Consider the following 18,447-nt stretch of genomic DNA (forward strand, 5'->3'; position numbering starts at 1 on the left):
TTTGTATGTATAATCTTTCCTAAAATTCTTTCTGATGCAATTTATACTACAGGAAAATAACCCTGTTGATAAAAAACTAGCCATTTAATAAGGTGATCTTTATTAGATTTAATTGGCTATATATATTTAGCGTGTTTCATAGTATGGATATGATTCATTTGTCAGAAGCAAAGTGTAAGTTGAAATAATACAATTAAATTGATTCTATGGATTATTTATTAATTTTATTTTCATGGGTAATTATAACCAGATTCTTCACCAGATCTTTTCATAGACATGACAAATACCAGAATTAACAAATATGTTTCTTCTTATATCAGTTTTTCTGGTCACCTTCAAATAAAGGTTCCAGGTAAGTAAAATAATTGAAAGGTAAATCATAACACAAAAAGAGAGGAACAAGGGAAATAATAAATTAGGCTGTCATTCATTTCCTACTATTATTGATTTTTTTAAAGATCAGTTCATTGCTAAACTTTGACATTACTTTAAAATAAATTATTTTTCACAAATAGATCTTACTGATTAAAAAATATTGAATATAAGAAATGGTATATGATAAATGGAAATTATAATGGGTAAAATGCTTTTAAAATATGTTTTTAATAACTAATACAAACATGGCATAAAATTAAAAAATACAAAAAGGCATAGAAGGAAAAGTGAGTCTTCTCTCCACTACTCATTCAGTCTCCCTTCCCTCAAAAGCAACAGACTCTGAGCTAGTTTCTCTACATTTCATAGACAAGTCAATAAGGCAGTGGTAGTCAACCTGGTCCCTACCGCCCACTAGTGGGCATTCCAGCTTTCATAGTGGGCGATAGCGGGGCAACCAAAGTATAAATAAAAAGATAGATTTAACTATAGTAAGTTGTTTTATAAAGATTTATTCTGCCAAACAGCGAAAATCTGACATAAAGTATTTGGTAAGTAATTATAATTATATGCTTTAACTTGCTGTAACTCTGCTTTATAAATTTTATTTTTATTTTTATTTTTTTCATTTTTCTGAAGCTGGAAATGGAGAGACAGTCAGACAGACTCCCGCATGCGCCCGACCGGGATCCACCCGGCACTCCCACCAGGGGCGAAGCTCTGCCCACCAGGGGGCAATGCTCTGCCCATCCTGGGCGTCGCCATGTTGTGACCAGAGCCACTCTAGTGCCTGAGGCAGAGGCCACAGAGCCATCCCCAGCGCCCGGGCCATCTTTGCTCCAATGGAGCCTTGGCTGCGGGAGGGGAACAGAGAGACAGAGAGGAAAGTGCGGCGGAGGGGTGGAGAAGCAAATGGGTGCTTCTCCTGTGTGCTCTGGCCGGGAATCAAACCCGGGTCCTCCGCACGCTAGGCCGACGCTCTACCGCTGAGCCAACCGGCCAGGGCCTTTATAAATTTTATAAAGGAAAGTTACTGGCCTGACCTGTGGTGGCACAGTGGGATAAAGTGTCGACCTGGAACACTGAGGTTGCCAGTTCGAAACCTTGGGCTTGCCTGGTCAGGAACATATGGAAGTTGATGCTTCCTGCTCCTCTCCCTTCTCTCTCTCTCTCTCCCCTCTCTCTAAAAATCAATAAATAAAATATTTTTAAAAAAAATTAAAAAAAAAGAGAAAAGTTACTTTCCTACTTTATAAATCACCATTACTGTGGAACCGGTGGGTGGTTAGAAAATTTTACTACTAACAGAGATACAAAAGTGGGTGGTAGGTATAAAAAGGTTGACTACCCCTGATAAAGCTCTTGCCTTCTCTCCCTCTTCCCCTCCTGCAGCCAGTGGCTCAACTGGTTCGAGCATGGCCCTGGGTGCTGAGGATAGCATGGTTGGTGAGAGCGCATCAGCCTCAGCTGCCAAAAATAGCTTGGTTGATTCAAGCACCGGCCCCAAACAGATTGCCAGGTGGGTCCCTGTTGGGGTGCATGCGGGAGTCTCTCTATCTCCTCTCCTCTCACTTAAAAAAAATAAGAAAATTATAAAGATCACTTAATGAATCCTATTTTTCATTTTTGAATTATGATTTTATAGAGCTAAATGAAATCTCAGTGATCTATCATTCTCAATCTACTTCGTTCATTTTATGATACAGAAACAGCCATATAATTTTAGAGAGTACATGAGTTTCCTCAGGTTATAACTTTGATAGTGTTAGCAGAATGGGAGCAGAATCTATATTAATGTGTCCTAATCTAGTATGGTTTTTTTTTTTACCACAAAATGCCATTTTTAAGAAAAGATTACCAGAGCCCACATTACAAATTGAGACTAGAATTTGTTAGTCATAGTGGAGGTCTTTCTGAAACTATCAAGGGAACCCCAAGATAGTTGGTGAGATGATTGAATTGCCTGTTGATTATTGACTCTTCATGGTAGCTGAACTTTCATTTACAGTTCACTTAAAATTATGCCAAGGCTGGCCATCTAGTTTTATCATTTCTGCGTCAGCTGCTGCTGTTATTCTAGCATTCCTTCTGACCATTGAATTGTTCTTAAGGATGAAAGAGAATGAGGGAAATGTTGCTGACTTTTTCAATAAATGAGGTGACAATGGAATACTACTCAGCTGTAAAAAGAAGGAAAGCTTCCCTTCTGTGACAGCATGGATGGACATGGCGTGTGTTATGCTAAGTGAAATAAGCCAGGCAGAGAAACACAAATACTACATGATTTTACTAATATGTGGAATCTAATGAACAAAAGAACAAAATAGTAACAGATCCACAAATACAGAAAACAGGCTGACAACTGTCGGAGGGGAGAGGAGTGGAGTGGGGACCTGAGTGAAAAAAGTGAAGGGATTAAGCAGCAGCAGCAAAAAAAAAAAAAAAGGCCTCATAAACAAAGACAACAGTATGGTGAGTACTGAAGGCAAAGGGGGTAGGGAGTGTTAGGAGAGGGTAAAGGAGGCTGAATGGTGATGGAAGGAGACTTGACTTTGGGTGGTAAATGCACAATACATTATACAGGTGATGTATTATAGAATTGTACACCTGAAACCTATGTAATTTTATTAACCAGTGTCATCCCAATAAATTCAATAAAAAAATAAAAATAAATGTGCTAAGATTTTATGGTTTCTCAGAGAAGCACACAAATAATATAATTTTTTTATTTCAAGCCCTCATTATGTATAATGAAAAGTTAGTATTGTGCATCTTTCTTCAATAACTTTTAATCTAAATACAAAAATAAAATATATCTGTTGTAGACACTTAGTACAGACAACTACAGAGGAGAAAATAATAATCATAACCTGTAATTCTAATGTCTAAGGATAATTATGATTAATATTTTGTTATATACTTTTTTCAGTCACTGGGATATTTTTTTGTTTTATTTATTTAATTTTTTTATTGAGGTGTAATTGACATATAACTGTATTAGTTCCAGGTATACAGTATAATAATTCCATAGTTGTGTATCCTGAAAAATGATCACCACAATAAGTCTAGTTAACATTTGTCCCTATGCATGTTACAAATTGTTTTTCTTGTGATAAGAACTTTCATGGTCTACTTTCTTAGCTACTTTTGAATATACAATACAATATTAACTTACAGTCAACATGCTATGTATTATATACCTGTGACTTATTTTATAACTGGAAATTTGTCCTTTTAAGTATAACTGAGTTCATTTGTAACCTAATTTATAAATATACAAATGTTTTTTTCTTACTTTAAATATCTTTCTATGATCATTTTAATGCCTGTTATGTGGATGTACAATGATTGATTTAACTAGTTTCTTATTGAAAGACATTCAGCTTATTTCCAGTTTTTCCCTAATAAAGTTGTCATTGTCATAAGCTTCATGGTAGAAGAATCTATGAGTATTTCTCAGAGATTTTTAAGAAAAAATTTAGCTATCTATAAGTGAAAACCTAAGGCAAAGAAAAATTAAATAATTACATAGTAGGGCATAATAAACCTGTGGCTTAATGCTGATTATTAATCCAGTGCCTAGTTCACTTTTAACCTTGTTTTTTAAATGGCAATGTATCTAGATTGATTTTTAGTTTGAATTATAAATAATTTAATTTTAACACAAGCCAATTTGGAAATAGTGTTTTTGAGATTGCACATTAAACTTTCATTTCACATGGCACGTCTAACTCTTAATCCATCTATTTTTTTTATGACTTTAAAAATTTGACCCTGGCCAGTTGGTTCAGTGGTAGAGAATTGGCCTGGTGTGTGGAAGTCCCAGATTTGATTCCCAGTCAGGGCACACAGGAGAAGAAACCCTCTGCTTTTCCGCCCCTCCCCCTTTTCTCTCTCTCTTTCTCTCTCTTCCCCTCCCACTGCTATGGCTCAATTCAAACAAGTTGGCCTCGGGTGCTGAGGATGGCTCCATGGCCTCTGCCTCAGGCACTAAGAAGAGCTCTGTTGCTGAGCAGTGGAGCAGCAGCCCCAGATGGGCAGAGCATCACCCTGTAGAGAGCTTGCCAGGTAGATCCCGGTTGAGGCCCATGCAGGAGTCTCTCTGCCTCCCTGCCTCTAAGTAAAAATAAAAAGAAAAAAATTTAATATTTTAAAAATTATTTTTCATTTTACAAAGAGTACTTATTTGCCTTCTTTTGAAGCTTAAGTGATTGAAAATCGTGAATAGTGATTATATAAGTTAATTATCTTATTGGTAATATATATATTATGTCTCAGACTAATCACAAGGTTTTATTAATAAATCTATAGTTCTTCTGGCATATGTCTATGATATGAGGCATTTAGGATTAGTTGCCTAATATATTATGTAGTACTTTACAGAACTTTAGGACATGTTCTCTGCAAGCTTTATTGCATATACCATTGTCCTGTTAAATTTTTAATATTCTGTGTATACTTGTATCAGAATTAGATATGACTTTTAAAATGTAATGTCCAGATTACTCAGTTATAATGGTGATTAGACTCAAGGGCACTTCATTGATTAGACAGTCACATCTACGTGGTGACACTTGCTAATCAAACCTATTCATGCTACAAATGTTGATTTCCATCTTTATTTGGGTATCTGAAAAGAACAATGTTTGAACAACTGTGTTTTCTAAGTGGTATGTAACTTATAGACTGGAGCGATTTTAGTATAGAGACATTTTTCAAGTGACATAAACACGTATTACCCTAAATGACATATTTTGTCTCAAAAGTGGAAAAAATTATGAAGCTTAATTTTTGTGAGTTATTTTATTATATCAGGCTGAATTCTCTAGAAGTTAACCTTGTGGGCCATTGCCAAAATAGGAGTATTTACAGGTCATTGGTTAGCTGTCAGTACTTTAGCAGCCCTGCTCAAGTTAAATACTGTGTTCTTTTTCATGTGCCTTGGAGGATCAGTTACTATACTGGTTGACAAGAACGTATTGGCTTGATACAGACATGAGTTTAAGTCTGTTTTTTGTCCTGTGGAATTACCCCTGGTTGAACAGCTGGGCATAATAGTCTAGAAACATAAATGTGGTACAGTTGATTCATTCTATAAAAATTCTCAATGATGATGGGCATCAACCTTTATCTTAAGTTTTAATTTAGAAGGTGAAAGTGTCACTTTTTAATCTACAAAACACTCAATATAGCACGTTGCTTAAAAATAAAAAAAGACATTTTAAAAATTAAGAGTATTTTGAATATGATTATTACCCTAAAATTTTAGATAGTACATGTTTAATTACTTATGAACAATTGTAAATGATAAATATACAGTAATAACAAATTAGGTGTCTTTACAAGGAACAGAAGCATTAGTTTTAAAAGAAAATACTTATCTGAAATAGAGACAGAGACATAAACTGAATGTACAGTAACAGGCAACATTTATTTTGCATTGAACTACTTTGTGGGGAATAGTGTGATATTTTAACATCACTGGATTCATACTGATTTTTGTTACTTAAAAATGTTTTAAATATTTACTGTTTTAAAAAGTAATCTTTTTACAGTTTTATTGGAGTTGAACATTATTTTAAATAATCAGATTTAATTTGACATTGAAAGTCAAGGCAAAAAACCTGAATAGGATATACAGTACTAAATAAATGCAGAGTAATAATAAAAAAAAGTAATAAAGCCAAATTTATGTTTAAGATAAGATTGCAGGTTTCTTAAAAATAACTTTAGAATTTATCTTTGAAATAGTCTTCTTTACTTACAAGAGTTTATTTAGGATGTAAGAAAGCAGTTAAGTGGGAATTAAATTAGTATTATTAACCAAATTGTCTACTAAATGCAGGCATGGTAATTTACAGAATTTGTCAAGCATTAACAGTCCCAGGCATATCTAGGAAATGCAACATTAAAGATGGTTTCGAATGCGGTCGCTGATGCTTCTAAGCGAGGAGTGTTTCTGCAGACAGAGCAGGCCATTTTTCTCATGCTGTCTCACCTGCAGGCTTTTGGCTCCTGCAGTTCTTCATTTGACATCCTCTCAGGCTTGAATTCCCTTCTCTGGACACCTCATGTCCTGAAATGATCAGTGAGACTGATTTGACTGGTGATCAGGAAGAAAGCAACTGATGACACTAAAATGTAGCTTAGGGATAGGTTTAAACTTGAAGTGTGTATATTGACACTTTAAAAAATATAACCCTTTTAACTATTGCACCCTCACCCCCAGTCCCTTTCAAGCTGCTGGTGTGATATGCAGAGAGAGCTTGCAGTTGGTAAAATAAGCTTTTACTGTTCCATCCCAGGTGAATTTTACCCATTTCCACTAACCTGGAAGAATTTGTAATTTAATGCTTATCAAAATAAATGCCAGCTGTTGCTTATGTTCAGAGATTCAAGAACTTCAATGAATTCTTAACAAGTCTCATCTGTAGCTGCTCTGTGACTCTTATGAGCCCATAATCCAACCTGTGTTTAGTACCTTTTAAAAAACGGTTTGTTCTTAAAGACAACATATTAAAATTTTGTATGGAAAGTTTTAAAATTGGTGCTGCTTCTCATACTTTATTCATATTCAGTTTATGAGATAGTTTTTAACTGCTTTCTAAAGATAGAATTATATGCTATAAATTACTTTGGTGAGCAATAATTGAGAAGATAACAGAGAAGATCATCTAATGTATATGCTTCTGTTATGTAGAATAAAGGAAGACTAGAGGTATTCTAGATTTACAAGAGTTTTGAGCCTGATCTGTGGTGGTGCAGTGGGTAAAGTGTTGACCTGAGGCCAACACAAACGCTGCAGGTCGCCAGTTTGAAACCCTGGGCTTTCCTGGTCAAGGCATGTATGGAAGTTGATGCTTCCTGCTCCTCCCCCTTTTCTCTCTCTCTTTCCCTCTCTCTCTTCTCTCTAAATGAATAAATAAAATCTTTAAAAAAATTTTTTAAGAGTTTTGACCTAACGCTGTTGAAACATTTTTTGATGCTTTCAAAATGGAAAAATGTGCAAATTGAGAAATCATACCACTACCCTAACTTGAAAAATATATGAAAAGAATTTAATAAGTTTAAGCTTTTTATATTAATTTTACTTTTAGCTAAAATATAAGCTCTTTGGAGTTAATGCCTGTTTTTATTTAGTGTGATCTTAAAGCAAGATTTTGTAGTTTTCAGCATACACATCTTTCACATATCTGTTAACTCTATTTCTAAGTACTTTGTGTTTTTTAGAAATATAGTGCCGTATACAACATCATATTAGTTTGATATGCTCCACATCATACAGTATTTGTATCTATTGGGAAATGATCACCACACTAAATCTACTTATTATTCATCACCACATATAGTTACAAATTTTTTTTTCTAGTGATGAGAACTTTTAAGATTAACTCTTTTAGCAATTTTTGGAGATAGAATACATTATTGTAAACTGTAGTCACTGGGGTGTACATTGCATCCCCAGGAATTAGTTATTTTATAACAAAGTTTGTACCTTTTAACCCTCTTCTCCCCTTTCACCTACCATCTACTTCTTGCCTCTAGCAAACACTAATCTGTTCTTCATATCTATGACCTCTTTTTTGTTGTTGTTGTTAAAGACTACACATGTGGGTGCGATCATATGATATTTATCTTTCTATGTCTGATTATTTCACTTAAGACAGTGCTTTCAAGGTTCATCCATGTTGTCACAAATGTCAAGATTTCTTTTTTTTTTTTTTTTTGGTGGCTTATATTCCTCTATGTGTGATATCACACACACACACACACACACACACACACACACACACATATACACACATATTTCTTTATCCATTCATCTGTTGATGAACATTTAGGTTGCTTCCATGTTGTGTGTGTTGTATATAATTTTAAAAATATTTTGAGGACCCTCTATACTGTCTTCCATAGTGACTCCACCAATTTACATTCCCACCAAGAGTGCACAAGGGATCTCTTCACTCCATCTTGTTATTTCTCGTCTTTTTGATATTAGTCATTCTGATAGGTGTAAGGTGATTCCTCATTATAGCTTTGATTTTCATGTTTCTGATGATTAGTAATGTTGAGGACTTCTCATGTACCTGTTGGCCATCTGTGTGTCTTTGGAAAAACGTTTATTCATATCCTTTGTCCATTTTTAGTTGTATTTTTGTTTTGCTATTGAGTTGATTGAGTTCTTTGTATATTTTAGATATTAACCCCTTATCAGATACATGATTTACAGATATTTTCTTCCATTATATGAAAGAAATCTTCCAAAATGAAATGCCTTTCATCTTGTTAATGGTCTCCTTTGCTGTGCAGAAGCTTTTTATTTTAATTTTTTTTTTAATTTTTTATTTTTTACAGAGACAGAGAGTGAGTCAGAGAGAGGGATAGACAGGAACGGAGAGAGATGAGAAGCATCAATCATTAGTTTTTCATTGTGCATTGCAACACCTTAGTTGTTCATTGATTGCTTTCTCTTATGTGCCTTGACCGTGGGCCTTCAGCAGACACAGTAACCCCCTGCTGGAGCCAGCAATCTTGGGTTCAAGCTGGTGGGCTTTTTGCTCAAACTAGATGAGCCCGCGCCCAAGCTGGCGACCCTGGGGTCTCAAACCTGGGTCTTCCGCATCCCAGTCCGATGCTCTATCCACTGCGCCACCGCCTGGTCAGGCAGAAGCTTTTTATTTTTAATCTATTCCCACTTACTTATTTTTGCTTTTGTTGCTTTTATTTTGGGTGTTAAATTCTAAATATCATTGCCAAAACTAACTCAGGGAGCTTGCTGCCTATCTTTTCTTCTAGGAGTTTTATGATGTCAGGACTTACATTCAAGTCTTTTGCGCATTTATGGTATAAGAAAGTGGTCTATTTTCATTCTTTTGCATGTGGCTGTCAGGAGCCCCACACTATTTACTGAAGAACTTTTTTTTCTACTGCATGTTCTTGCCTTCTTTGTTGTAAATTGGTTGTTCATATATGTGTGGGTTTACTTCTGTGTCATTGGTTTCTGTGTGTGTTTTTCTGCCAATACTATACTTTTTGATTACTATAGTGTTGTAGTATAGTTTGACATTGGTGTGTGTAATACCTCTGGCTTTCTTTTTCCCCCTTCAGGATTGCTTTGGTTATTCAGGGTCTTTTGTGGTTTCAAGCAGCTTTCAGAAGTTTTTGTTTTATTTCTGTGAAAAATGCTTGTTGGGATTTTGATAGTGATTGCATTGAATCTGTAGATTGCTTTAAGTGATATGGACATGTTAACAATGTTAATTCTTCCAATTCATGAGCACAGAATTTCTTTCCTTTTTTGTGTCTTCAGTTTTTTTCAACAGTCTTATCTTTTTCAAGTGTACAGGTTTCCCCTCCTTTGTTAAGTTTGTTTAGGCATTTTATTCTTTTTTTTTCTTTTTTCTTAAGTGAAAAGTGGGGAGGCAGAGAAACAGACTTCTACATGTGCCTGACGAGGATGCACTGAGCTAGCCCACTAGGGGGTGATGCTCTGCCCATCTGGGCCATTGCTTCTTTGCAACCAGAACCATTCTAGCACCTGAGGCGGAGGCCATTGTGCCCTTCTCAGAACCTGGGCCAATTTTGCTCCAATGGAGCTTTGGCTGCGGAAGGTGAAGAGAGAGACAGAGAGGAAGGAGAGGGGGAGGGGTGGAGAAGCAGATGGGCGCTTCTCCTGTGTGCCCTGACTGGGAATCGAACCTGGGGCATCCATACACAGGGTTGATGTTCTACCACTGAGCCAACCAGCCAGGGCTTAGGTATTTTATTTTATTTTGTTATGATTTTAAGTGTGATTGTTTCCTTTATTTCTCTTCTTGATAGTTATTACTATATGGAAACACAACAGTTATTTGTATATTGATTTTCATATTCTGTAACTTTACTGCCTTTGTGTATAATTTCTCATAGTGTTTTGGTGAGGCCATTAGGGTTTTCTATATATGAAATCATGTTATCTGTAAATATCCTAGTTTTACACATTCCTTACCAATTTGAATGGTTTTCATTTATTTATTTATGATTTATTTATTTTTGCTTATAGGCTCTGGCTAGAACTTTCAGTAGTATGTTGAATAAGAATGGTGAGTGTGTGCATCCTTATTTTATTCTTGATCTTACAAGAAAGGCTTTTAGTTTTTAACCACTGAGTATAATGTTAGCTATGAGTTTGTCATTTATACCCTATATCAAGGGTCCTCAAACTTTTTACACAAGGGGCCAGTTTACTGTCCCTCAGACCGTTGGAGGGCCGGACTATAAAAATACTATAAACAAATCCCTATGCACATTGCACATATCTTATTTTAAAGTAAAAAAACAAAATGGGAACAAATACAATATTTAAAATAAAGAACAAGTAAATTTAAATCAACAAACTGACCAGTATTTCAATGGGAACTATGCTCCTCTCACTGACCCCCAATGAAAGAAGTGTCCCTTCTGGAAGTGCAGCGGGGTGGGGTGGGGCGGATAAATGGCCTCAGGGGCCGCATGTGGCCCGCGGGCTGTAGTTTGGGGACCCCTGCTCTATATTATGTGGAGATACTTTTCTTATATACCCATTCTATTGAGATTTTTTATCATAAATGGATAGTATATCTTTTCAAATGCTTTTTCTGCCTCTATTGTGATGATCATATGATTTTTATCCTTCATTTTGTTTACACATTGTATCACATTGATTTTTGGATGTTGAACTATCTCTACATCCCTGGAATAATTCCCACTTAATTATGGTCTATGATTCTTTTACTGATTGCTGTATTTGAATTATTAATATTTTTTGGAGAATTTTTGCATTTATGTTCGTCAGAGATATGGTCTGTAGTTTTGTTGGTTTATTTGTATGTGTTGTCCTTGCCTGGTTTTAATATCAGGGTAATTGCCTTATAAAATGAATTAGAAAGCATTTCTTTCTCTTTAATTTTTTAGATGAGTTTGAGAAGACTGGGTATTTAATCTTTGAGCGTTTGGTAGAATTCACCTGTGAGTCTATGTGGTGCTGGACTTTTGTTTTCTGGTCAGTTTTTGATTGCTGTTTCTTATTTTCTTACTAGTGATCTATCTATTCAGATTTCCTATTCATGTGTCAATCTAGGAAGGTTATATGATTCTAAGAATTTATCTATTTCTTCTAGGTGGTTCGATTTGGTGGTGTTTATTCTTTCAGCATATTCTTTTATCATGCTTTGTATTTTTGTTATATCTGTTGTAACTTTCTATTTCTTAATTATTTGAGTATAGTCTCTCTTTTCTCCCCCCACAGTGAGGCTTGCCTATTTTGTTTTACTTTTTTGAAAAACAATTTTTTTTTTTGTTTTCCAGGGCCCTTTATATTCCTATTTTATTTACTTCTGCTCTGATCTGTGTAATATCCTTCTTTCAACTTACTTTGGGCTTCATATTTTTTTCTTCTGCTTCCTCGAGGTATAAGGTTACGTGTTTTATTTGAGATTTTTCTTTTTTAATTATAGTTTACATTCAATATTATTTTGTATTAGTTTCAGGTATGTGTATAGTGGTTAGACAATCATACACTTATAAAGTGGCCCTGATATTTCAAGTACCCACCTGACACTCTTATAGTTATTATGGTATTATTGACTGTATTCCCTACACTACACTTTACATCCTTGTGACTGTTTTGTGATGAGCAAATTGTACTTCTTAATCTCACCTGTTCTCACAGTCCTCAATGCACCTCCCCCAAGCAACATTCACTCTGTATCTATGAGTCTGTTCTTATTTTTGTTTATTTTCCACTTTAGTTTTCTCATAAGTGAAATCATATGGTATTTGTCTTTGTCTGACTTATTTCATTTAGCATAATACTCTCTAGGTCCATCCATGCTGTTACAAATAGTATGATTTCTGGGCTCTCCATTGTGTTACAATGACCTCTATATCTATTTTTATGCCAATATCATGCTGTTTTTATTACTATAGCCTTGTAGTATAGTTTGATATAAATAGTATGATACTTCCAACTTGGTTCTTCTTTCTGAAGATTACTGTGGTTATTCAAGGTCTTTTCTGGTTCCACAGACATTTTTGGATTATTTGTTCTAGTTTTGTAAATTACGCCATTGGTATTTTGATAGGAATTGCATTAACTCTATAGATTGCTTTGGGTAATATGGACATTTTAGTGATGTAAAGTCTTCCTATTCCTGAGCATGTCATATGTTTCCATGTATTTGTATCTTTTTCAGTTATTTTCTTCAGTGTCTTACAATTTTTTTAGTACATTCCTTTTACCTCCTTGGTTAAATTTATTCTTATGTCTTTTATTCTTTTGATTCAATTGTAAATGGAATTGTTTTCTTAGTTTTTCTTTCTGACAGTTCATTTTTGGTGTATAAAAATAAAACCAATTTCTGAACATTTATTTTATATTCTGCTACTTTACTAAATTTGTTTATTAGTTCTTGTAGTTTTTTGGTAGAATCATTTGGTTCTCTATATGCAGTATCTGTCATCTGCAAATAATGACAGCTTTACTTCTTCCTTTTTAATTTGTATACTTTTTATTTATTTTTTGTCTAATTGCTGTGACTAAATAAATCCATACCTATATGGTCAATTAATATATGACAAAGGAGGAATTCCAGTACTATAGATTGGTGAAAATGGACATCTTGTCTTGTATCTGATCTTAAGGTAAGAAGTTTTAGTTTTTCCTTATTGAGTATAATGTTATCTGTGGGTTTGTTATCAATGGCCTTTATTATGAGAAGGTATGTTCCTGCTATTCTAACCTTGCTGAGAGTTTTTATGAAAAATGGATGTGAAATTTTTTTCAATTGATTTTTCTACGTTTATTGATAATATCATATGACTTTTTTCCTTCATTTTGTTTATGTGGTGTAACAGGTTAATTGATTTGCAGATGTTGAATCATCATTGTATCCCAGGAATAAATCCCACTTGACTATGGTATATGATCTTTTTAATGTATTGCTGAATTTGGTTTGTTTAGAATTTTTGCTACTTGTTCATCATGATTGGCTTATAATTTTCTTTCTTTGAATGTTTTTATATGGTTTTTAAATAAGGAATGCTAGCCTTGTGAAATGAGCTTGTGAGATTTTTCTCCTCTTGAATTTTTTGGAATAGTTTGAGAATCATAGGTGTTGGTTCTTCTTTGAATGGTAAAATTTACCTATAAGACCATCCAGTACAGAACATTTGTTTATTGAAGGTTTTTTATTACTGCTTTGATTTTGTTGGTTGTAAGTGGTGTATTCAGATTTTGTTTCTTCCTGATTCAGTTTTGGAAGATTATGTTTCTAGGAATTTATTCGTTTCATCCAGATTGTCCAATTTGTTAGCATGTAGTTGTTTGTAATATAATATTTTCTTATAATTTTTTGTATTTCTGTGGCATCAGTTGTTACTTTTCCTCTTTCATTTCTGATTTTATTGGTTCCTCTTTTCTTTTTTCTGTTGAGTCTGGTTAAAAGTTTATCAGTCTTGATTATCTTTTCAAAGAACCAGCTCTTGGTTTCTTTGATTTTTTTTTTTTTTTTGTATTTTTCTGAAGCTGGAAATGGGGAGAGACAGTCAGACAGACTCCCGCATGCGCCCGACCGGGATCCATCCGGCACGCCCACCAGGGGCGACGCTCTGCCCACCAGGGGGCGATGCTCTGCCCTTCCAGGGGGTAGCTCTGCCACAACCAGAGCCACTCTAGCACCTGGGGTAGAGGCCAAGGAGCCATCCCCAGCGCCCGGGCCATCTTTGCTCCAATGGAGCCTTGGCTGCGGGAGGGGAAGAGAGAGACAGAGAGGAAGGAGGGGGGGTGGTGGAGAAGCAAATGGGCGCTTCTCCTATGTGCCCTGGCCGGGAATCGAACCCGGGTCCCCCGCACACCAGGCCGATGCTCTACTGCTGAGCCAATTGGCCAGGGCCAGTTTCTTTGATTTTTTAAATATTTTTTTATACTTTATCTTTTCTGATATTTATTATTTTCTTCCTTCTACTTACTTTGGGCTTTGTTGTTATTTTTCTAGTTTCTTAGAGTGTTAGAGATTTTTTTTGTTCCTTTATCACTATAAACTTCCCTCTTAGAATTGTTTTGTTGCATTCCATAAGTTTTTGTATGTTGTCTTTCTATTTTGACTTGTCTCAAGGTATTTTTTTTATTTCCCTTCTGTTTTCTTCTTTGATATATTGGATGTTTTATAGCATGCTGTTTAATCTATACATGTTTGTGATTTTTCCAGTTTTGTTGTAATCAATTTGCTTTTATATTATGGTTGTCAGTAAAGATGCTTGATATGATTTCAATCCTAAACTTATTAAGACTTCTTCTGTGGCCTAACATATGATCTGTCCAGGAGAATATTCCATGTATGCTTGAGCAGAATGTACCTTCCATTGCATTTGGATGGTGTTCTGTATATTTTTATGTCAATCTGGTTTAATTTGTCATTTAAGGCCATGTTTTATTACTGATTTTCTGTCTGGATAATCTGCCTATTGATGTATGCAGGGCATTAAAGTTCCCTGATATTATAAATACTTTCAGTTTTCCCCTTTACGTTTGTCAATATTTGCTTCATTTATGTAAGTGCTCCTATGTTGGGTGCATACATATTTACTAAAGTTATGTTCTCTTTTTCGAATGATGCTTTTATCATTATATAATAACCTTTTCCTCTTAGTAGAGTCTTTGTCTTAAACTCTGCTTTGTCTGATAAAGTATAGCTACACTGGCTTATTTTTGGTTTCCATTTGCATGAAATGTCTTTTTCTATCTTTTTACTTTCAGTCATTTTGTGTCCTTATAGCTGAAGTGAGTCTCATGTAGGTAGCATATGAATGGTTCTGGTATTTTTAATCCATTCAGTCATGTTATGTCTTGGAGAATTTAACTCATTTACATTTAATGTAATAATTGATTGGTATGTAATTATTGCCATTTTCTTAATTTTTTCTGGCTGTTTTGTAATTTCTTTGTTTTTTCTTCCATTGCCATCTTTTGTTATGATTTCATGAGTTTTTTGTAGTAATATGCTTACAGTCATTTATTTTTGTCTTTTGTATATCTACTATAGGTGTTTACTTTGTGGTTCCCATGAGGTTACATAAGACAATTTATATATAAAACAGCAAATTTAGGGTTGATAACAACTTAGCTTTGGATATATTTTAAAACTTTATATTTTTAATTTCCCATCACATATTTTATTTATTTATTTATTTATTTGTGAGTGAGAAAGACAGACAGACAGGAAGGGAGATGAGAAGCATCCACTCATAGTTGCATCACCTTGGTTGTTCATTGATTGCGTTCTAATATGTGCCTTGATCTGGGGGCTCCAGCTAAGACAGTGACCCTTTGCTCAAACCAGTGACCTTAGGCTCAAGCCAGCAACCTTGAGATTCAAGCCAGTGAACTTGGGGTCATACCTATGATCCCATGCTCACATTCTATACATAGAATCACCTCACATTCAAACTGGTAAGCCTGTGTTCAAGCTGGGTGAGCCTGCACTCAAGCCAGTGACCTCGGGGTTTCAAACCTGGTTCCTCAGCATTCCAGGCCAGCACTCTATCCACTGTACCACTGCCTACTCAGGCACATTTTAATTTTTTAATGTCACAATTTACATAATTTTATCCTGTGTATTTCTTAAAAATTATTGCAGTTGTTATTAGGTTTTTGTCTTTTAAGCTTCATACTACCTATATTAGAGAATAATCGGCCCTGGCTGGTTGGCTCAGCGGTAGAGCATTGGCCTGGCGTGCGGGGCCCCGGGTTCGATTCCTGGCCAGGGCACATAGGAGAAGCGCCCATTTGCTTCTCCACCCCCCCCCCTTCCTCTCTGTCTCTCTCTTCCCCTCCCGCAGCCAAGGCTCCATTGGAGCAAAGATGGCCCGGGCACTGGGGATGGCTCCTTGGCCTCTGCCCCAGGCGCTAGAGTGGCTCTGGTCACTGCAGAGCAATGCCCCAGAGGGGCAGAGCATCGCCCCCTGGTGGGCAGAGCATCGCCCCTGGTGGGCGTGCCGGGTGGATCCCGGTCGGGTGCATGTGGGAGTCTGTCTGTCTATCCCCGTTTCCAGCTTCAGAAAAAAAAAATACAAAAAAAAAACAAAACTAGGAGAATAATCCAAATAATCCACCCCATTAGAGTTTTATGAATTATATATTTACTTTTACCAATGAGATTTATTCTTTCCTATGTTTCCCTATTACTAATTAGCATCTTTTTGTTTCAGGTAAAGAATTTTCTTTAAAATGTTGAATGATATCTGTCCAGTGGTGAGGATTTTGCTTGTCTGGAAACCTCTTTATCTTTCCTTTAATTTTTTTTTTTTTTTTTTTAGGTGAGAAGAAGGGAGATAGTGAGGCAGATTCCCACATGTTCCCTGGCCAGGATTGGCCTGGCAACCCCATCTGGGCTGATGCTCGAGAACTGAGCTATTTTTAGCACCTGAAGCTGATGTGCTCCAATAGAGCTATCCTCAGCACCCAGGGCCACACTCAAACCAATTGAGCCACTATCTGTGGGAAGGGAAGAGGGAGAGAAGGGATAAAGGGAGGGGGGAGAAGCAGATGGTCATTTCTCCTATGTGCTCTGACTGGAATTGAACCCGATACATCCATACACTGGGCCAAAACTCTATCCACTGAGCCACTGGCCAGAGCTTTCTTTAATTCTGAGTGAGACTTTGCCCAATAGAACATTCTTGGTTGGAATTCTTTTTTCCTTTCATCACTTTGACTGTATCATGCCACTCCTTTCTGACCTGAAAACTTTCTGCTGAAAAATCTGCTTTTAGTTGTAGGGGGGCTCATTTGTATGGGAAAAGGATGGGTTTCTTTGTTACTTCTTAGTTTGTCTCAGGAGTTAGGATGGAGGTGTGTGTACAAGAGGCTGGCCCCTGGAAAACTGTGGATGACTGTGGTGGCACCTCTATGACGGGTACAATAGGTGGTGGTATTTTCTGAAGTTTTTTGCAATTCTCAATTGGGAGTAAACCATAGACTATGAGGGAGTTTGACAGCTGTTAAAACGAGGGCTTCCCAGTTTGGAGGTTTCACTGCCATTTGGAATGGTCTGTTTTCTATGATGGACTACAGCATGGTTGAAGTCAGAGGGAAGCATGACCCCTGGAATTCTGCCAATAGTGGAGTCTTAATAGGAACCATCCTGGCAGGAAGAAATGGACCAGTGTCCATAGTTGGGTCAGCCATGAGAGGTGGCATTCTTCAGTTTTAATTGAAGCAGCGGGTATTTTGTTGACAATGTTTGCCTCTGCATAATTTCCTAATGGTCCTCAGTTTGCTAAAGAACTTCTCCCTGTTGTCAGCAGCTCCGTTACCAACCTTATCTTGTGGAATCTATCAGCAATATCAGTAGGAATTTAATAACATAATTAGTTGTACTTCAAGAAAGGATCTAAGAACATCAAGTTGAAGATTGTTTTTAAAACCATACCTGGGACAACTGTGGCCAAAACAGGCTATGAAGAGACAGTTACCACTTTTTTTTCTATTTAAGGGAACATGGGGGACAGTTAAAAGATAAGCCATTTATTTGTTCACATGTGGATTTCATTTGCAATCAAAGCAGTTGTCTAGGATGTTTAAAAGGAAACGTACTAAGTGTGTAAAAGTTGAAGGACCTAAGAGCAAACAGCAGTGAAACATGGCTGTCATCTCCTTGTGGATCTCTCCGTTCTTTTGTGTGCTCTGTTAGTGAAACCAAACTTCTGGAAGTTATCATGTTAGATGCAGTCTTGAAATCTTTTGTGAGCCTTGGCTGTCTCTTTATACTCAACAGTGGGGCATTGGAAAGCAGATTGGGTTGAACTCAGGCCTGATGAAGTCTCTGGATCTACTTTTCTATCCAGTTGATGATTCACAGGAGGCACTGAGTACAGAGGAAGGGGAATTGCACCATGATTAGGAATTAGTAAAATCCAGGCTGTAAGACACTCTAAGGCTCAGCTGTCTGGTTTCTTCAACAAATAAATTGAAAGAACAAATAAAAGAAAATTAAAAAAATGGAGGGGAATGTATAGATTAAAAAAAAAAGACTTTATAAAGAATTGAATTTTAAA

The 18,447-nt window shown here is 36.0% G+C and overlaps 1 pseudogene; it reads left to right on the forward strand.

The window, feature by feature from the left end:
- The first annotated feature begins 17,236 nt into the window (after positions 1–17,236).
- Positions 17,237–17,744, forward strand: LOC136320242 (mitochondrial import inner membrane translocase subunit Tim17-A pseudogene; annotated as a pseudogene).
- Positions 17,745–18,447: the final 703 nt, after the last annotated feature.

Source organism: Saccopteryx bilineata, chromosome 1, assembly GCF_036850765.1.
Source record: "Saccopteryx bilineata isolate mSacBil1 chromosome 1, mSacBil1_pri_phased_curated, whole genome shotgun sequence".
Lineage (NCBI taxonomy): Eukaryota > Metazoa > Chordata > Mammalia > Chiroptera > Emballonuridae > Saccopteryx > Saccopteryx bilineata.